General features: G+C 38.6%; 1 long non-coding RNA gene across 1 annotated transcript in view; it reads left to right on the top strand.

Annotated features, from left to right (window-relative positions):
• The first annotated feature begins 924 nt into the window (after window positions 1–924).
• The window catches only part of LOC129060087 (uncharacterized), a 54,325-nt gene continuing 32,947 nt past the window's right edge, over window positions 925–22,302 (top strand). The window contains exon 1 of the long non-coding RNA XR_008526492.2: window positions 925–1,025. This is a non-coding gene — a long non-coding RNA (uncharacterized LOC129060087). The remainder of the gene's footprint in view (window positions 1,026–22,302) is intronic.

Here is a 22,302-nt window from a genome sequence, read left to right on the forward strand (position 1 = left end):
GTGGGGCTTTGCCCCAAGGATTCACGTTTATAAGGCATACAGATGTTAGTGAATGAAGTTTTATTAATTTTGAAATTTAACATCTAAGTTAAATTACACATCAGTAAAAAAAATAGTTAAAATAGGAAACTTCCAGAGAGTCCCTATTGTTAACAACAAAAATCTGGGTACGATACCATGAAATACAGAGTTGATTAGAGGCAATCCAGAGTGGAGAGGTCAAAGTTGACCCTCCATGATTCTGATTCAGAAAACAGTAAATTTATTTCTCTATAACTCAACTGGACTGACTCATTAGGACCACCTCACAGGGCCTTCTGCCTCTTTTGCTTGCCATTTTACATTTATTAGTTTCTCCAATTAAATTCTATACTCATCTCCCTGGTTAAATAAGTGCCCATTAAATACATACACAGTCTTCACCTTTTTCTTCTTTCTACTTGTCTTCTCAGATTTAATGTCTCAAGCAGGCTCAGTGACCAGTTGCATGAAGTGGCACCTGGTCTGCCACCCTCCCCTGTCCTGGTGGCCCCTGCTGTGGTCTGGATGGACCCAGTTGGTCACAAACATGCTGAGCCTGTGTTCATACCACGAAGCACTGCTGGATTCATCTGTTCTCTCAGGTTCTGTACTTCTCCCCTGCTGACCTCCCAGCGGTGGCCTCTGGTGCTGGTGTTCTTCTCACTCTTCAGCCTCTGCTTCCTGATCTCTCTTCTCTTCCAGTTCTCTTACCACATCCACATTACTTCCAGGACATACAGAAACTTCCAGAACTCTTGCACTCCAAATATAGGCCCTGGAAACCAAGAATAGTATCTCGGGCCCATATACTTAAACCTCTTCTTTAACATGGGCAATTATGATTTCACCCACTGCTGTATTTCCAGGTTGCCATGTTGCTCTAGAATGATGCTGAATGCAAACATTCCTGAAGGGGCCACGCCATAGGAAAGAAGGAGCAAACCCTCTGGCTTTGGGGTTATTCCAAAGCTATTGGAGTTCTTCTACCACTGTGACTGTCATCAGTAAGTCCCTCTTCACCTTTGTAAGAAAGCAGCGGAGCATGGATTAGATTTCCCAAATTGGTCAGCTTTCTTTCTTGTCTTCATGCTTCATTGTGCTCACGTGCTCTCTCTGTCCTTGTTCTCATTCTCCTCTCCCCCTAGACTCGACTTGTTCTCATTCTCCTCTCCCCATGACTCGATTCCTCCCCTTAGACATAGAAAGGACTTTTATTTCCTTTACCTCCCTCATAGGAATTGCTCTCACTTATGTCATAGCTGTATCCTTCCCTACTCTGTAGTTATATTAAATCTTCATGCATTTGGGGAGGCCTAGGAGGGAGAATCATTTGAACCAAGGGATTTGAGACCAGCCTGGGCATCGTGGTGAAACCCCACCTTTACAAAAAATACAAAACTTAGCCAGTTGCGGCAACAGGCACCTGTAAGTCCCAGCTACTTGAGAGGCTAAGGTGGGAGGACTGCTTGAGCAACCTCCACAACAGCAACCTCTGTTGTGGAGGTTGTGCTTTAGTCCTCTGTATATGACTAAATATTCAAAGCCTAGATTTGGAAATTCTGGAAAAACTCTTTTAGTGCTCATTAAGCCAAGCTCTTACAAATAATAAAAAAAACTTCTTTTGAGATTATCATCTCACCATAGGCTTCAAAAATATCTATTTTGAAATTCAAGGCAGAACATTGATTTCTTTGGTCTCGGCAGTGTCTGCCCTCTGCTGCCCTTGGAAATAAGATCAGGCTTAGGTCTGAATCTTCACAGCAGAAGGGCTGCCAGGGACAAACCTCCATTACTCAGAGGAATAATGCAATAGGTTATACTTAAGCTATTATCCCAAAATAAATGTCTTTATTCTCCTTGGCTCAGATTCCAGCAATGAAGGTGATGGCTTTGGATGGAACTCCCATTGTCCTAGTTACCAATGCAAGTAAAAATGACATTTTGTTTAACTGCTTTCTCTGATTTCATATTCAATTAAATATCAAGTATTGTCAATTCCATCACTATACTTTTCCTACCACTTTTCCCTCCTCCTAGTTTCCATTAATTCTCCCCTTACTTCTCACCTAGAAGTCTTTACACCTTCAGTTTCTTTCAGAGATTCTTTCTTCAGGTTTGGAAAGTGCAACTTGGGGTGCTGTAAACCTTAGATCCAATTCTACCTCTACCTTTGCTAGTTTGTGAATTTGAGCAAGTTTTTAAACCTATATTTCCTCGCCCTTATAAGGCTGTCAGGAGGACAAAATAAGATAATGCATCATGGTGTCTAGTGCAGAGCAAGGCAAATGGTTGCCATTATTATTATTATTATTCTGCTCAAATGTCAAAGTGTTTCACACAATCCATGAAAGAGATCGACATTAAAGGCAAGGTAGGCTTCAGAAAAGTGTAGCAGTGGGGAAAGATCATGCACATGGGTGTCACTGGAAGCACCGAGTGGTAAGAAAATAAATGGAAGCAGACGGGGTCAGGGAGGAAGGGAGAGAAACGTTGAAGAGGTGGACTCAGAATTGGTATTTTATTTCACAGGCGTTGAAGAGATGTTTCCTTTATACGACAATGTTGTGCATGTGTAGTGTAAGTGTGTGTGTGTGTGTGTGACTCTAAAATTAAAAATAAAAGCAGGAGGTTCGAAAGATAGCAAAAATGAATGGTTCCAACAATTAAACATGCTTACATTTTCTAAATATGAAGCAAACTTCAGATTTTCTAAAAGACATAAATCCTTACAGATGAAGGTGAACTATCAAAATCTCCCCACCCCATTCCATCAACGAAATATTTCATTTAGTTTGTACGTCATGTCTGTTAAATATTTTAATTTTTTTAACCTTAATTTTAGCTTTGCAATTAGGCCCTCCTGCCTTCAAATACGTTTACTGTTAACAACAAAAAGAGAGGAAGAGAGACATATGTCAAAACCCAAGAGAAAGGCAGAAGGAAATTGCCAGCAGAATAAGATTTGGAAAAAGCCAGGGATAAAATCTTAAGGATGAGAGGCATGAAAAGAAAATATGCTTACGCAAAATGGCAATAAATGAACGCATGTACTTAGAATAAACATTCGATGACTGCCCCACCCCCAGACAACAAATAACCCAAAAAGAGGAATAAGACATACAATTAGTCAAGTAAGAAACTGAATCCATTTCACATTCAGAAGCAAAAGGCTCCAAGTGAACATGGTTCGTTGACAGTCATATTGGGAAGAATTCATGATTCAGCTCGTCAGGTGATCAACTGCCAAGCTCTTAGCAGAAAAGAATTGTACCTTATTTATTGTATCAGCTCCAGTTACCAATACATAATTGGCCTTCAGTAAACTTATTGAACTAAACTAAATGAAATACCTGAGAGTTAGAGAATATGAACTCTGGCCATGGGAGTGAGCTGACTTTTCACCAACGTTTGAAAACAGGTCTATATTATCCTCCCTCAGCTAAATGATACCGTAGAACTGGTTGAGGTGAGTCTTGCATCACTTTACATTCTGACTGAGGAAAGTTTATAGGTTTGTTTTTTCTTTTGTTGGCCCTCCTTTGTAAAGATGAATTATCACTACTTTAAATGAGCTCAAGGTTCCAGTTGTTTCCTTCTGCTCAGGTTATCAGGAGCTGCACAAAGTGGTCTGGTACTTGGGACACTTTGTTGTCCCAAAAAGATGATATTCAAAGTCTGGTTGTACTAACTCTATTCTCCTTCCTATAAGATCCTTACTAAGAGACCGTCAGCTGTTCCACAAGGAGTTCAGAATTACTAATGATGGATGACTGAAGAAAATGAAAAAGTTTGAGAATGCTAGGATAGGCAGATTAATAAAAATTAAAAACTTCAAATAATGTTTTGTATCTTTTACCCCATGTCCTCCAGGCTGTTAATTACCTGTTTCAGTGTACAAGAAAAATAGGACCTAACTCTTGGTGGATGAGCATCCTTTAAACCTTTATGATGCACTTGAATTACAGCTATTAATAGTGAGCTCATGGAAGAATGAGTAAGACATTCCTACTCATTAAAGTTCTCTCAAATGATACATCCAAAACTTTAAGCTCCTTAAGTGGCTGTAACTTTCCATTAATTAAAAAGGAAGAAAGTTTCCTTTTTAAAAAATTTCTAGGAAATGGGGCCTTGAAATTCATCTTCTCTAAAAAAATGGTCAATTCCTTTGTGACTAATTATCTAAGGTATTTTTCTCTTTTCTTTTCTTCTCTTTCTCCCATTATTGGAGTGGAAGAAGGAGTGTGAGTAGAGTCATCCTATCCTTTATTTCTAGGCTTCTCCAGGAGTTTATGTGGATCAGTGAAGACTAGTAAGGATTCAAAAAATGTGAAGACGTAATGAGTGTTGAAACCATTATTATTCACATCTTTTTTGCTACTGCTATTACCTTGCTAATTTCAATTTCACATATTAACTTTCCATTTTCAGTCAGTGGTTTTCACTTGCTCAAAAGTCTTAGTTTCTATCAATGCTCACTGTTAAATATCAGATAAGTAACAAAAGTTCTTAAATTTACATGGAGGTAAAAATAAAATAGTAAAGAAGGGCCAGGTGCCGTGGCTCACGCCCGTGATCCCAGCACTTTGGGAGGCTGAGGCAGGTGGATTGCTTGAGGCCAGGAGTTCGAGACCAGCGTGGCCAACATGGTGAAACATCATCTCCACTAAAATTATAAAAATTAGCTGGGCGTGGTGGCTCATGCCTGTAGTCCCAGCTATGTCGGGAGGCTGGGGCACGAGAATTGTTTGAACCCAGGAGGCAGAGGTTGCAATAAGCCAGGATCGCAGCACTGTACTCCAGCCTGGGCAACAGAGTGAAACTCTGTCTCAAAAAATAAAATAAAATAAAATGTAAAATAAAATAGTAAAGAAGGAGGGGGAGAGGTCTGCTCCTTGAAGAACTAATCAAACACATTTTGGGGATGTCTTCATCCAAGGACAACTCTAATTTCTGGTGAAAGATCTAAAAAGAAAACCAAATTTTATTATTTATTTTTTGCAACTTCTATTTTGGATTCAGGTTTGTGCAGGTTTGCTACATGAGTGTATTGCATGATGCAGAGATTTGGGGTACAAATGATCTTGTCACCCAGGTAGTGAGCATAATGCCCAATAGTTTTTCAGCTCATGTCCTCCCCCCAGTAGTCCTTAGTATCTGTTGTTCCCATCTTTATGTCCATGTGTAATCAATGTTTAGCTCCCACTCATAAGTGAAACATGTAGTATTTGCCTTTCTGTTTTTGCGTTAATTTGCTTAGGATAATGGGCTCCACCTGCATCCATGTCAATGCAAAGGACATAATTTCTTTCTTTTTTATGGCTGTCTAGTATTCCATGGTGTATATATACCACGTTTTCTTTACCCAATCCACTGTTATTGGGCACCTAGGTTGATTCTATGTCTTTCCTATTGTGAATAGCACTCTGATGAACATGTGAGTGCATGTGTCTTTTTGATAGAACTATTTATTTTGCTTTGGGTATATACTCAATAATGGGATTGCTGGAGCAAATAGTAGCTCAATTTTAGGGTCTGTAAACCTAGTTTTCTTAGTTTGAAAAGCAGTTATATAATTTTATTATTATTCAGTTTATAAATCTGGAATCATTTCTCAATAGGATGATAGTGTGTTTAAAAAAAAAGACAAAGAAAATCTGCACTTTTAAATTCTAATCTGTTGGGCTCTTAAAAGAGCCCAGGTTCAATTTGTTTTGTTTTGCTTTCTCACACAGCTGAGATAACACAGCTTTGTAGCATCTACAAAAGATTATTAAGGTGAACTGAGGAAGTTGGTGATTGGAAAGGAGAACTTTCCAGTTTTGTTTTTATTCAGATTGCTGATTGATTAGGCTGCAGCACAACCTGAAATTTGGAGGAGATGAAGTTGGTCACTGTGTAGGTTGAAGGAATCCTGCAGAGAAAATGAGTAAAAATCAGAGCCCAAACCAAATCCATGTGTTTTCTATGCACTAATCCCCAGGAGCTTTAAATACATAAAACATGTGGAAAGACATAATCAAGTAGCTACAAATTCCATCATAGAAGTTTTCCAGTGGAACTGGGCAATCAGTCCATTCAAAATAAACCACAACAGGGATTCTTGATGGTGGAAAACATTACAAATAACTTGCAAGCTGGCAAGAAATTACAGCCAATAAGTGTGCTCTAAGAATAGTAGATACCTATAATAAATGATTTCCAAAGGAAATTCCAGTTTTTAGAAGAAGGCCAACAAAAGATGTGGGGATGACTTTAGTTCCAGCATGCTCTGTTTCTCTCCATTGGCTTGTGTTAAAACGAAGAACTGTTTTTTAATTCCCCATTTCAAGTAGTTCCCATGCTTTAACATAGTCAGAAAATGTACATGTTTTCCCCATAATGTAAAAGAGGGCCTCATTCTTTAAGAAAAGAATGGGAATTGCAAACAATTATTACCACTAGCATGTCTAGAGAGGATCATATTTCTATATCTTGAAAGACACATCGACGGAGTTTATAGATGAAGCCAGGCTGTAGAAATAAGGACTAGTCCTTTAAGAAATATAGGCATATGGCCGGGCGTGGTGGCTCATGCCTATAATCCCAGCACTTTGGGAGGCCGAGGCAGATGGATCACCTGGGGTCACGAGTTTGACAGCAGCCTGACGAACATGGTGAAACCTCATCTCTACTAAAAATTCAAAAAATTAGCCGGGCATGGTGGCGGGCGCCTGTAATTCCAGCTACTTGGGAGGCTGAGGCAGGAGAATCGCTTGAACCCGGGATGTGAAGGTTGCAGTGAGCCAAGATCGCACCACTGCACTCCAGCCTGGGCAACAAGAGCGAAAAGAAAGAAAGGAAAAAAGAAATATAGGCATATAAGGCATACATTTGCTTTGACTGCCCACTAACAGGCCCTGGGGATTTGAAGTCAGACAAGACCATGGCCTTTCCATCAGTGATTATTCCTGAGTGGAGGATGGGGACAAATACATATGTTATCATGCCGCCATATCATTTGTGCAATAAGAGAGGCAGGCAAAAAAGCTCCAAGGAGAGACATCTAAAACACACTGGGAGGCAAATTGCTTAAACTCCTGTGACCTGGATTTTCTCATCTGAAAAACAGAAACAAGGATAATCAGACTGTGGAAATATTGAAAGGATCAGATGAATCATATTATAATGAAGAATGCCATACAAATGTGATCTATTGTTAATATACTTCTTAAACAGGGGTGTCCAATCTTTTGGCTTCCCTGGTCCACATTGGAAGAAGAAGAATTGTCTTGAACCACACATGAAATACACTAACAACAGCCAATGAGCTAAAAAAAAAAAAAAATCACAAAAAACTCATAGTGTTTCAAGAAAGTTTACAAATTTGTCCAGGCACGGTGGCTCATGCCTGTAATCCCAGCACTTTGGGAGGCCGAGGCGGGAGGATCATGAGGTCAGGAGATCGAGACCATCCTGGCTAACACGGTGAAACCCCATCTCTACTAAAAATACAAAAAATTAGCCAGGCTTGGTGGTGGGCACCTGTAGTCCCAGCTACTCAGGAGGCTGAGGCAGGAGAATGGCGTGAACCCGGGAGGCGGAGCTTGCAATGAGCCGAGATGGTGCCACTGCACTCCAGCCTGAGTGACAGAGTGAGACTCAGTCTCAAAAAAAAGAAAAAAGTTTACAAATTTGTGTTGGGCTGCATTCAAATCCATCCTGGGCCGCATGCAGCCTTTGAGACGTGAATTGGACAAGCTTGTTCTAAGATAAAAAGCCTTTAATATATGCTAAGCACTGTTATTAGCTATTTGCATATATAAATCAATCCTCTCAACCACCCTATGAGGTAGATACTATTGTTAGTACTTCACAAATGAGGAAACTGAGGCCCAGAAAGATTAGGTAACTTCTGCACAGTTACACAGCTAAGTTTCAGACCCAGGCATCTGGCTCCAAGCAGAGGATTTACATCGAAGCTATTGATGCTTAAGCTTTGGGACTTCTTCGCATGTGCCACACCAAGACTCTAGGTGGGGTCACAGTAGTATCTTCATATGGCCATATGTACTTGTAAAATTTGCAAAAGTAAGACATTTTAACCAATTAGTTCAGAATATTCTCCTTTTTGATCCAACTTCAGATCCCTCATGTTTCCCCCCTTGCCAGGTAGAGTTGGAGTAAACACGTCATTTTTGAAATACAGCTAAGGGCTAGTTGAGTTGACATTGATGACACATTCACTTTGGGTTTAGTGAGGTCTCTTTATGTAGCTTGCAGTCACTCCCATGACTGGTTGTTGGGGAGGCCTCACATGCTAGTGAGGGTAGAGACAGAATCCAGAGGTTTGTCTGACTCTGTTGAAAATTCTCCTTACCCTACACTCCTTTCATGTGTTCAGTAATCCATAAACAGTTTTCTTAATTCTTTAACTGAGAGGCATGATAGTCTATCCTCAGCCACCAACAGCATTTGGCACTATAACTCGTGTCCGACCTGGCTTTAACACACCTTTCTAGGTTATGTCCCCTCTAGATCTCCCTTTACACCACGCTCCAGCCAAAGGGCACTTCTTCCTTTGCTGGGCCATGCTCTTTGCTCTTGCTTAGGCTTTTATTAATTTCTTGCTAACATGGCATGAAATCTGACATTAGCAAAGATAACATACACTCCTAATTCACCATAAAAAACATCAGCGTCACACTGGTTAGTGGGCATTAGCATTTAAAATAAGTCAATAGACAAGAAAACTTGAAATGCCAGAAATCTTACAGCTTATATATAAAAAAGGAACTAGAGTTTTTTTTAGATTTGAAGAAAATTCTAAAAATATATATGGCATTACCAATAATGGAGTTTGAAGCTGAAGGTTTTCTAAACTATCAGTAACTATAAATATTGGCTAATAATATTAACCCCTCACAATGGTGGAAAGACTGAATTTGCATACTATTCTTGCCAAAATAGTGATATAAAAGCTGTTATAGGCCAGGCACAGTAGCTCACACCTGTAATTCCTTTGGGAGGCTGAGGTAAGAAGATTGCTTGAGGTCAGGAGTTCAAGACCAGCCTAGGCAACATAGTGAGAACCCCATCTCTACAAAAAAAAAAACTGTTGTTATGTGCAGCAAAAATTACAGTAGAAGTAGTATAAGGTGTATCAGCAGTTAAAAAATATTTTTTCTGGATTTTCTGATTTGGAGAAAGTCTTTGAAAACTGTAATGTTATTTGTTTTGTAACCTTTTATAAATCTTTGTTTCATACCTAATGTTTTTTTCTATCCTTAAAGAGAGTTCCACAAAATGTATAAGATTTAGGACTGGCCAGGCATGGTGGCTCACACCTGTAATCCCAGCACCTTGGGAAGCTAAGTCATGAGGATTGCTTGAACCCAGAGTTCGAGACCAGCCTGGGCAGCATAGCAAGACCCCATCTCTACAAAAAATAATTTTAAAAATGAGCTGGGTGTGGTGACATGCACCTGTAGTCCCAGCTATTCAGGAGGCTGAGGTGGGAGGATCACTTGAGCCCAGGAAGTCAAAGCTGCAATGAACCATGATTGCACCACTGCAACAGAGCAAGATCCTGTCTCCAAAAAAAAAAAAAAATTAGGACCAAAAAAAACTTGGGTTTGTCTCATGTTTTTTCCCTAACCCGTTTCCCCAATCCATTTTCTGTAACCCATTTTTTCTAACCCAATAGCTTTTGGTTTAAGCTGTTCTGACAGGTACATACTGCTTTGAATGAACATATTGCTTTGTTATGTGAATTTTGAGTGGTTACATTGATGCTTTAAATGAACCAGAGGGAGACAAGAGCACAGACTGGATAAAGTTCTGCTGGGAGTGACCAGGCTGTGTAGTCCTGCCTCTAGACAGCTATGTGTGTCTTGAATCCTAGTTCCTCCTTCCTCTAGGTAAGTAAAGTAGTGCCTTCCACTGCATGGTCTGCAGTGATTGTTCTTGGCTCTGGGTTCTGTGGGCCTCTGACAACTATATGAAAAATATTCTTTCTCTTTACTCTGTTATTTTTAGTTTGGCTAATAGGAAATGAATGTGGTTATTTGAAGAGCAGAAAGCAAATAACGAATGATTTCCTGCCTTACTGCTTAAATTTGCTTATCACTCTATTACCTGCATCATTGAGGCTTCCTTATCAGTATTACTAAGTATTAAATATATTGGTCAGTTAGACAGAAACCCTAACAAAATCAATTGCTGTGAGTTAAAGAAAAGCAAGGCAAGTTTCTGGGGCCAAAGGAGCCCAAGCAAAAATCAGAATGCAATAGTAAATGTGGCTCTGGGAAGTAACAAGCCAGGTTGATGGATTACTTTACACCTAAAGCAAAATTATCACCATCAGAGACCTAGCCATCCCAAGTAACAGCTTAGGTCTGTGGTTCTCAATGCCAACTGAATATTAGAATCACCTGGACTTTAAAAACTAAAGTGTCCTGCCCCGCTCCCTTCTGAGAGTCTGATTGCGTTTCCCAGGTGATCCTATGTGCAATTAGATCTGAGCACCTCTGGTCTAGGTGTTATGCTTTCTGGGGCAGTGGAGAGGCTGGATGCTTATAAACCTCTTAAACAAAGGCTAATATCAGAGCTGGATCCATTTAGTAAAAGAATTCAGTTAAATATAGCTCTCCCAGAAGGAAAAGTATTTTAAGCTATTATTAGTCATTTATACTTTAGTGCAACTCTGCTCAATAAATAGAAGTTTCTGTGATGATGGAAATGTTCTATATTTGTGCATCTACTTTCTTAGTCCACTAGCCTCATGTGTCTATTGAGCACTTGAAATGGGGCTAGAACAACCAAGTGACTGAATTTTTTTTTCTTTTTATTATTATTACTATTATTATTATTATACTTTAGGCTCTATGGTACATGTGCGCAACGTGCAGGTAAGTTACATATGTATACATGTGCCATGCTGGTGCGCTGCACCCACCAACTCGTCATCTAGCATTAGGTATATCTCCCAATGCTATCCCTCCCCCCTCCCCCCACCCCACAACAGTCCCCGAAGTGTGATGTTCCCCTTCCTGTGTCCATGTGTTCTCATTGTTCAATTCCCACCTATGAGTGAGAATATGCGGTGTTTGGTTTTTTGTTCTTGCGATAGTTTACTGAGAATGATAATTTCCAATTTCATCCATGTCCCTACAAAGGACATGAACTCATCATTTTTTATGGCTGCATAGTATTCCATGGTGTATATGTGCCACATTTTCTTAATCCAGTCTATCATTGTTGGACATTTGGGTTGGTTCCAAGTCTTTGCTATTGTGAATAATGCGGCAATAAACATACGTGTGCATGTGTCTTTATAGCAGCATGATTTATAGTCCTTTGGGTATATACCCAGTAATGGGATGGCTGGGTCAAATGGAATTTCTAGTTCTAGATCCCAGAGGAATCGCCACACTGACTTCCATTCAAGGAGAACTACAAACCACTGCTCAAGGAAATAAAAGAGGATACAAACAAATGGAAGAACATTCCATGCTCATGGGTAGGAAGAATCAATATCATGAAAATGGCCATCCTTCCCAAGGTAATTTACAGATTCAATGCCATCCCCATCAAGTTACCAATGACTTTCTTCACAGAATTGGAAAAAACTACTTTAAAGTTCATATGGAACCAAAAAAGAGCCCGCATCGCCAAGTCAATCCTAAGCCAAAAGAACAAAGCTGGAGGCATCACGCTACCTGACTTCAAACTATACTACAAGGCTACAGTAACCAAAACGGCATGGTACTGGTACCAAAACAGAGATATAGATCAATGGAACAGAACAGAGCCGTCAGAAATAATGCCACATATCTACAACTATCTGATCTTTGACAAACCTGAGAGAAACAAGAAATGGGGAAAGGATTCCCTATTTAATAAATGGTGCTGGGAAAACTGGCTAGCCATATGTAGAAAGCTGAAACTGGATCCCTTCCTTACACCTTATACAAAAATCAATTCAAGATGGATTAAAGACTTAAATGTTAGACCTAAAACCATAAAAACCCTAGAAGAAAACCTAGGCATTACCATTCAGGACATAGGCATGGGCAAGGACTTCATGTCTAAAACACCAAAAGCAACGGCAACAAAAGCCAAAATTGACAAATAGGATCTAATTAAACTAAAGAGCTTCTGCACAGCAAAGGAAACCACCATCAGAGTGAACAGGCAACCGAGTGACTGAATTTTAAATTTCGTTTTAACTCATTTAAATTTAAATTGTTGCATGTGGCTAGTGGCTACCATGCTGGTCAGTGCAGTTCTTGTGTGAATGGGTAATGAGTAAAGTGATAGAGTAGGGGTTACTGTATGCCTGAGGAGAGGAGTGAGAAGGAAGCCTGAGGATGGAAAAAAAGGGAGTAAATGAGGTCAGGTTCACTGTGAAAACTCCACAGGAAGAGCAGAGGAGAAGCTATAGCAAAATGTGGCTTTGGGATTGCCTATCTTTCCTGGTGTCACCCCAAAATAATGTTGAAGAGAAATTTTTGAGCTGGGGACTTTGGCTCTGATCTGCCCCATCTCTCGTCTACAGACTAGTGCCTGAACAAATAGTAAAGCTCATAGAAGCCCTTGCTGCTGGGAACTGTTACTAGGAAAGCAGCGAGAAGTGGAAAGAGTAAGACACTGGTGCTTACAAGCCAAAAAAAAAAGTCACCTGGTATCTCGGAATCACTGTTGCTTCATAGCACAAGTGGTAAGATATGAGTGTCTACTCAGTGCCATTCAACACATTTGATGTTGCCAAATCAGATCAGATTATAGATGGAAGTCCCTTGGACCCTAAGAGAACCACTGAAATTATTGATTATTCCTGTGGAAAGAGCTGATCCCACTTAAATACTACCCCTTCTAGAGGTATTGTGAAAGAACTTCCATAGGTTCATGGGTGATTCGGAGGTAGAATTTTCACCTGCCATGCGGGAGGTCCAGGTTCATTTCCTGGCCTATGCAACATGGCACCCCATTTTGGCCGGGCACGGTGGCTCACACCTGTAATCCCAGCACTTTGGGAGGTCGAGGCAGGCAGATCACTTGAGGCCAGGAGTTCGAGGTCAGCCTGGCCCACATGGTGAAACCCTCTCTCTACTAAAAATTAGTGGGGCCTGGTTGCGCACACCTATAGTCCCAGCTACTCAGGAGGCTGAGGCGTGAGAATTGCTTGAACTTGGGAGGCAGAGGTTGCAGTGAGCCGAGATTGCACCACTGCACTCCAGCCTGGAGGACAGAATGAGACTCTGTCTCCAAAAAAAAACAGAAAAAAAAGAACTTCCAGGCCAGGGGCAGTGGCTCACGCCTATAATCCTAGCACTTTGGGAGGCCAAGGCAGGTGGATCACGAGGTCAGGAGATCAAGACCATCCTGGCTAACATGGTGAAACCCCATCTCTACTAAAACAAAAAATTAGCCAGGCGTGGTGGTGGACGCCTGTAGTCCCAGCTAGTCGGGAGGCTGAGGCAGGAGAATGGCGTGAACCCGGGAGGCGAAGCTTACAGTGAGCTGAGATCGTGCCACTGCATTCCAGCCTGGGCAACAGAGCGAGACTCCGTCTCAAAAAAAAAAAAAAAAAAAAGAATTTCCAGAGAAATGAAGAACATGATGTCTGTAGACGTCAAGACTGGAAGGAATTTTCTAAGCATAAATCTTGGTCCTATGATGTTACAGGCCGAAAGAATGAGGGTCGTGATCAACTCAGTATACCACTGGAGGCTATATGAGTAAGCAACAAAACTGTTTCTCATAAATGCAGAATTTTGACAAACTGACAAAACTGCATCTGCTACCCAGAAGGAATGCTGAGGGCAGTGATGCCCCAAGCACAGTGTTTCTTGTGATTAGGTACATCTGAAGCCCGTTAGTAACAATATGAACATGTGATCAATTAAGCAGCTGACCAGTTGTTACCTCCTCCTCCTCGCTGTTGTTACCCAATAAATAGGAGGGGCTGTGGAAGCTCAGGGGCTGCCTTTGCTCACTGGAAGCGGGGAGCTCTCTTCTTCTTCTCTGGCTCCCCTTCCTTTAAAACAGTTTATTTTGTTTTTTGTTATAATTTCTAAATTCAGTCCCTTCGTTCAGTTTGTAATGACGGTCTCAGGCAGTAACAACAGTAACTGCTATAATGACGGTCTCAAGTAGTAACCGTGGCAGTCGGCCACACTATGACAGAGCCTATGGCAGGCCAGTCAGTAACATTTTGTAGATGGCTACCTACACTATTAATTCTCATGAACTGTTCTTTGCCTCTAGTTTTTACCCTATTCCAGAATTAGCGAGTTGATTGCATCAGTCTCTGAGTAACATTTTTTAAAACTTGACAATATGCATTGACAAGGAGTTTATCTAGTTAAATAATTCCTATTTAAATACCTGGTTAATGATACTTGGGTCTTATATCTACCCTCAAATCAATTTTATATTTTTAATGACACTACAGGTCAATTCCTTTTAAGCAAAATTGGCAAAGAAATATTTTTATGTTTTATTTGGATAATGGTCCCAGAGAGCCCTGGCACACATTTTGACAGAGTGAAAAATGTTCGGAAAAAAACCCACAAGCATAATGAAAACAGAGGGGAAAGGTAAAATTAACAGTAAGTCTTGGATAGAAGTGAAAGTGTGACCATTTGCAATAGCAAAGAGTATACCCGGCTGTCTTTCACAATTCACCCAAGGAGTTGCTCACAGATCTTGCATGGTGGCTTGAACTCTAGCATATTCCTTCTGATCTTGACCGCACAGCAGTCCTCCTCAGTCTCAATAGCCTCACATTACATGTGTGAGGCCCAGTCCAAAACCAAGGATCTAGAGTCCTTAGGTGCAGCACCCTTCCTACTTACTTCTGATTCCAGAACTCTGACCTCTTCTTCCTCAGTTCAGTAGGGCCATAGTTTTCTTCCTGGTTGCATTCTACCTCTTTATGCTCAGAAAATTTTCTCCAGGCACAGAGCTAGCATGAAGTGGAAGTCGTCTCGTGAGATTCTCTTCTGTTAGGGATTAAAGGCTTGCACTGTCAATGTCCAAAGTCCACTGTTTAGAAATCATTGCTTCACATATTTTGTCCAATCTTTTAGCTTTATGTTTTGTATGGGTAAAAGTGAAAGTTATTCCTGTTTGATAAGATTTTTAACAAACCCTCGCAATGTTTATAAGAGATACATCAAAATACATTGAATATAATAAAGAGATAGAAAATGATAGACTAAAAAAAGACTACCAAGCAAAGCTATTGAAGCCTTATTGGCCAGGTGCAGTGGCTCACGCCTGTAATCCCAACACTTTGGAAGGCCAAGGCAGGCAGTTCATGGGGTCAAGAGATCAAGACCATCCTGGCTAACACGGTGAAACCCCGTCTCTACTAAAAATACAAAAAAAAAAATTAGCCGGGCGTGGTGGCAGGCACCTGTAGTCCCAGCTACTTGGGAGGCTGAGGCGGGAGAATGGCGTGAACCCGGGAGGTGGAGCTTACAGTGAGCCGAGATCGCGCCACTGCACTCCAGCCTGGGTGACAGAGTGAGACTCCGTCTCAAAAATAAATAAATAAATAAATAAATAAATAAATAAATAAATGAAGCCTTATTAATAAAATATACATTCCAGCAGCATAATGATAAGCAAAAGGATTACTTATATATTGCTAACAGGAAAAATTTACAGGAAAATATAACAAAGATGAACCTGTATGAGCTTAAAAACATAGCCCCCAAATGCAAAAAACAAAATATTTAAACACATAGAGAAATTCCATCAGAGTTGGACATTTTAGCCTACCTCTTCTAGTAATTAATTGATAAGAACCTATATTATTTGAAAAATATGATTTATAAGCTTTATCTAATGAACAGATGCACAACTCTGCACCCAGCAATTGAGGGTACACAGTCTTTACAAACACACATGGAATATATATAAATATTGAACATTTAATAATTCATAGTAAGTTTTATCAAATAATATAATCATTTATATATTAATTTAATATATATCAGTATCAAAACCCTCTTCCAGATTATTTTGACTCTAAGAAAAAATTATAATGTACATTAGAAACTAGAACATAACAATGATGACCATACTATATTAAAAAAATGTAACCTGCAGCTACAAAAGTGTCCATAGTAAAAGGTATAATGTTAAATACTAACATGAAAAGAAAAGGTGAAAACAATGAGTAATCAACAACTCATAGTTTAGAAACAAAACAACCCTAAATGTAGGAGAAAGAAAATATTGACAAGAGAAAAAGAAAGTAAACAAAACAAAATATATAGGACCAACCAAAAAATGCTAACCCCAAATGTTATCTACGAAGATGAACAAACCTCTGATAAAAGTGATTGGTGAAAAGTGGGCATTATATTTATAATAGAGATTTTTTTAACCACAGAAGACTACATGAATAATTTTATCTTTGGTAAATTTTAATACTTAGATAACACTTAAATAATTTATTGGAAAAATATTAATTTAACTTTAAAAAACTAAATTTGTATTTTTAAATCCACTTATCATTAACAAAGAAAAGAGAAAGAAAAAGTCCTGAAAAACACCAGACAACAATGTTTTTCTTGGAAAATTATATGTAATCTTCAGGTAACATATAATACCTATCTGAAAAAACTGTTACAGAGGATAAAAATATGGCACAACTCCCTAACTTCTTGATATAAGTTAGGGTGGAGTGGATAAAGAGAAGATGAAGTAAAACATTCTAAAGTTCTCAGGGGGGTAGGAAGAAAAGTTATAGGAAAAGGATGGTGAAAGTTTTCTAACATTCTTATGGATATTGGGATGGCAGAAAAGTAAGGAAAAAATAGAGCATATTAAATGGTCAACTGAAATTTAGGGGGACATGTTTGGGTTATTTTTGACTGATCATGTGAGCAAAGAGAGAAAAGTCAGCCATTGATGAAATGTAAAATTACATCAGAAATTCCAAAACAAGGTCATTAAAAATATAAATTGAATACAAATTTGATCAACCCACAGAAATAATAAACAACAAAGATCTGAGAAAATCATGTAAGATAAGTAATAAACTTAAAGTAAAGAAAGAAGGAATACATTAAGAATAATCCAAATCTCATGTTGAAATGTAATCCCCAGTGTTGGAGATGGGGCCTGGTGGGAGGTGTTTGGGTCAAGAGAGTGGATCCTTCATGAATGGCTTGGTTCCATCTGCACAGTAATGAGTTCACTCAAGAGCCAGTTGTTGCTCTTGCTCCCTCTCTCATTCCTGCTCTTGCCATGTGAATGTGTCTGCTCCTCCTTTGCCTTCTGTCATGAGTAAAATCTCCCTGAGGCCCTTACCAGAAGCAGATGCTGGTGCCACACTTCTTGTACAGCCTGCAGAACTGAGAGCCAATTAAACCTCTTTTCTTTATAAATTACCCCATCTTGAGTATTCTTTTATAGCAACGCTAGAGTGGCCTAACACAACCATGTATAAAATATGCATGCCATGTATAAAATATAATTATAAGAACAAGGATTACTTATATACTGCTAACAAAAAATTCATAGGAAAATATAACAAAGCTGAACTTGTGTGTGTTTAAAAACATAGCCCCCAAATGCAAAAAACAAAATATTTAATTAAACACATAGAGAAATTTATAAATAGTGCATTCCATCAGAGTTCATCACATGAATAGACATTTCTCAAGAGAAGACATACAAGTGGCCAAAAAGTGTTAAAAAAAATCAACATCACTAATCATCAGAGAAATGCAAATTAAAACCACAATGAGATATTATCTCACACTGGTCAGAATGGCTATTACTAAAAAGTCAAAAAATAATAGATACTGGTAAGGCTGTGTAGAGAAGGTAATACACACTGCTGGTGGGAATGCAAACTAGTTCAGCCACTGAGGAAAGCAGTTCAGAGATTTCTCAAAGAACTTGGAACTATTAGGTTGGTGCAAAAGTAATTAAGGGTTTTGCCATGATTTTCAATGGCAAAACAAGCAATTACTTTTGCACCAATGTATACTATTCAACCCAGCAATCCCGTTACTGAGTGTATATCCAAAAGAAAAGAAATTGTTCCACCAAAAAGACAGATGCACTCACATTTTCGTCACAGCACTATCCACAATAGCAAAGACATGGAATCAACCTACATGCCCATCAGTGGTCGATTGGGTAAAGAAATTGTGCTGTGTCTACATCATGGAATACTACACAGCAATAAAAAAGAATGAAATCATATCTTTTGCAACAACATTGATGCAGCTGGAGGCCATTATCCTAAGCAAATTAATTCAGGAACAGAAAACCAAATGCCACATGTTCTTATTTATAAGAGGGAGCTAAACATTGGGTACTCATGGACACAAAGGAGGCAACAATAGATTCTGGGGAATATTAGAGGTGGGAGAAGGAGGCAGACAAGGGTTGAAAAACTTCTGGGTACTATGGTCACTTCCTGGGCGATAAGCTCAATTGTACTCCAAACCTCAGCATCACACAATATCCATGTAGAAAACCGGCATATGTATCCCCTGAATCTAAAATATAGGTTGAAATTACAAAAAAAAAAACCAAAAACCGAAATCGGAAAACCTGTCATCACACTAAAAATAAATGGACCACATTTGATTCGATTCTTCTATTAGAGAGAATATTTCAGGTTACATCTTACAAGAAGTCCACAGAGTTAGGAAACACAGAATCAGCTTATCTTTAAGCAGTTTATTAGTTGTATTGTTTTAAGCAGTGTATTTTTAAGCAGTATATTAGTAAGTTTTTTTACTTAAAAAAAAACCTTCCAACACATTTTCAAGTGGTGTATTTCTGAATTAAAAGCACTGGCTTTAATTTTGAATATGAGCTGTCCGAAAGTTTAGAAACACAAGAAAAATAACGTATTTATTGTACCTTTTTCAGATTAACAATTAAAATTTAGATGTAAAATTTTAATGAGAATACTTTTGTAAGAAAATCTAGGAGTAGAGAAAATTTTCTTAACCAACACTGAAAACTCAGAATTATATAACAATTTCAAAATTAAAAGCTTCTGCCAGGCACAGTGGCTCAGTGCCTTTAATCCAACTCTTTGGGAGACCAAAGCAGGTGGATCACTTGATCCCCGAAGTTTGAGACCAGCCTGGGCAATATGGCAAAACCCCATCTTTACAAAAAATACAAAAAATTAGCTGGGCATGGTGGCACACACCTGTGGTCACAGCTAATCAGGAGGCTGAGATGGGAGGATCACTTGAGCCTGGGAGGTTGAGGCTGCAGTGAGCTGAGATCATGCCACTGCACTCTTGCCTGGGTGACATTGCCAGATCCTGTCTCAAAAAAAAAAAAAAAATTAAAAGCTTTTATATAACAAGACTGTTACAAATAAAATCAAGAGGTGATGATAATGATGGAGAATATTTGTAATGTGGATGTTAAAGCATTAATGTATATTCATACAAAGAGCTATTAAAATTGACAAGAAAATGACAGCTCAATAGAATATCCAATAGCATAACCTAGGAGTACATAAACCACAGAGAAGTTAATCTAAATGGGCAAGAAACACTTAAAAGATATGCTTATTTGAAAAAAAAAAAAAGCTAAAAACCCAGAAAGATCACTTTGTACTCATCAGGCTAGTAAAATTTAACAATGAGCTGCAACACCCCATTGTTGTCAAAATGAATATAAAGATTACTTTCATACTTTCAATGTTAATGTGATGTGTTACAACTTCTTGGAAAGCAATCTGACAAGATACACTAAAATTAAAAATAAATATATTCTTGACCTAGCCATCTCTCTTCTGGGACTCTGTCCCAATGAAATATAAGCACTAACATGTAGGAACAGATGTATAAAACTATTTATTGCAACCATGTTTTAGTGGAAAGAAAACAAGCAAAATGTTAACACCCACTAATAGGGGAGTGGATGAAGAAATTATAGAACACTTACTCTTGTGAACACTTCTTTATGAAATATTACTCATCCGTTAAAAATTATTGCTATACTAGTTTACTTGGAAGTAAAGTATAGTTATGGGCTCACTTCTGTCTGATATTGTGCTGCTAAACAGGAATGACAAGTACGTATATTCAAAGACACCAGTGTGTTATTAAAAATTGTGCTGAAGCTATTTTGTGTGTGTGTCAAGTTCTCAAGTTAATTTTCCTTCCTGAATACTAATAAAAATGTAATAGATTTCTAAAAAGAATTATTATAACATACTAGATGAAAACACTTTCTCATGTGACTTTAAATGATGGTTGTAAACTCTCCTGTTTAATTGACTGAGAAGACCCATCTTCCATCTTGCTATTCTTCTAACACAAATTTAATCTTCCAAATAATACCCTGTTCTTTTACGAAACACATCTATAAGCGAGAATAGTTAATAGGGACAAATTAAGATTTTGTAAAAACTATGATCAATAAAATATGACAGTCAGAGGATCGTTATGAGAAAGTTGAAGATTAATAGCACTATTGTCAGTATAAAAGCCATTTTATTCCTGAAAATTACCATATCAAAAAAGACACCACCACTCACTGCCGCCTTATAAATTCATAGTTCCATGTAAATAGGAATACAGTAAACTTTGCAAAATTTCAGACTAAATGAATTTAAATTTTTTAATACAGGACTTCTCAGAGCTTTTATTTTGTTATTCTGATTTATGATCCTTCAAGAGAAGGGTTTACTGTACGTGACTGTGTGACTCCCCCATTTTATTCAGACTCTCTTACTAGATAAATGTTTCTAGGAATATTGAGGACTTCTGCCCCTGAAAGCTATGTATTTTAATGTCCTGTATTGCCTTCAATTTAGTATATGTTTGTTTCTTTATTGGGTTTCTGCTGTATACCTTGTACTATGCTGAAGGCTGGAGATGTAGTGAAGTTCAAAGTCTGGTTGGAAAAGCAGATATGCAAACAAAGTGTTATATGATATGCTTAGTTCACGGTTGGCTCTGGGTTAGGACAGTGGAAGATGAGAAGGAAGAACAAACTATTGTCTCTGTAGTGGACAGTAAAGCTCCTCAATTGCAGGTAGTCACAGGAGAAGTAAAATTTAGAACAGGTCCCACACTAGACTGAGAAGTAAAGAGTTTACTTTTAGTGTCTATAATGACTGAAACTCTACCTGAGACAAACCTTGATTTCTTTTTCTCTTCTGCAACATCTATCAAGTGCCTCCTACCTTAGGCCCAAATCCCTGCCAGAAACTCATCTAGAACACTCTTCTCTGGAACTCATAAGTCTAATTCTTTGTTTTCAAACTCATTCCTTCAGGGCTGGACATCTCCTGAAACTCTGTTCTTATCCAGAGTTGAAGATCTCTTTCCTGAACCCATTAAAAGATGACTTCCTTTAGCTTCTCCAGCAATTTGTTTTCTTATCCTATCTCTCAAAGCCAGACTTTTTCTATCGCCTAAGAAAACAGTTACTATATCTGATATTCTGATTCTTACTAATGTGCTGATGGGGGTGTGTTAGTTTTAGACCTCAGAGAAACAGATGCCAAAACGGGATTAGAAGTGCAAGAGAGATATTGGGGAAAATGCTTACGAAGGGTTAAGGGAAGAGAATAGAAGAGGAGCGGAGTTCAGTCTGCAGTGCAGTTCTGATGCCTGTGGAGGAAAAGGACTGGGTAGGAAGAGGTGCAGTCAGCAGCACAGCTCTAAGAAGACATCCTCTCATGACAAGTATTAGGTGGTGGTTGTTATTTTCAAAATTACTAGAACTCATGAATATGAGCATAAATTATATGTTTTCATCTATTGTATTGTTGTCTTTATAGATGTCACATCTTTGGTTGGTAGGACCATGTTAGATTGGATCCTGAGTCATTTTGATGCAATTATAGTCTTTGATAAGTTCATTGCCATCTAATATGATAACAGATTCCAAGCTCATCTCATACAATTCCTACCTCAGACCTCAGAATTATACATATCTCTAAGATATGTTTCCTTTAGTGGGAAATATGATTTACGAACCGGAATCCATTCCTTAGGGGTATTATGGTTACTCCTGATCATTTCTAGGCCTTTTCAGTGGACAGAGCTATAAAATATAAATTAATTTTGATACATTCAATGCAAATTCAGAACTGTACTGTTTCTGCATACCCTCAACTGTCTTACAATTACAGAATTTTTTCTTTTATCCAATGCCAAGTGTCCTGGTTTTCAACGACAATGGTGACACTAAAATTTGAGTATTACGTAACTGTTCATTTGATTTAGTACACTTGAGTCACAGAACACTCTAGAATAATAACATTATTACCACTAATAACATAATTGC

Source organism: Pongo abelii, chromosome 5, assembly GCF_028885655.2.
Source record: "Pongo abelii isolate AG06213 chromosome 5, NHGRI_mPonAbe1-v2.0_pri, whole genome shotgun sequence".
Classification (NCBI taxonomy): domain Eukaryota; kingdom Metazoa; phylum Chordata; class Mammalia; order Primates; family Hominidae; genus Pongo; species Pongo abelii.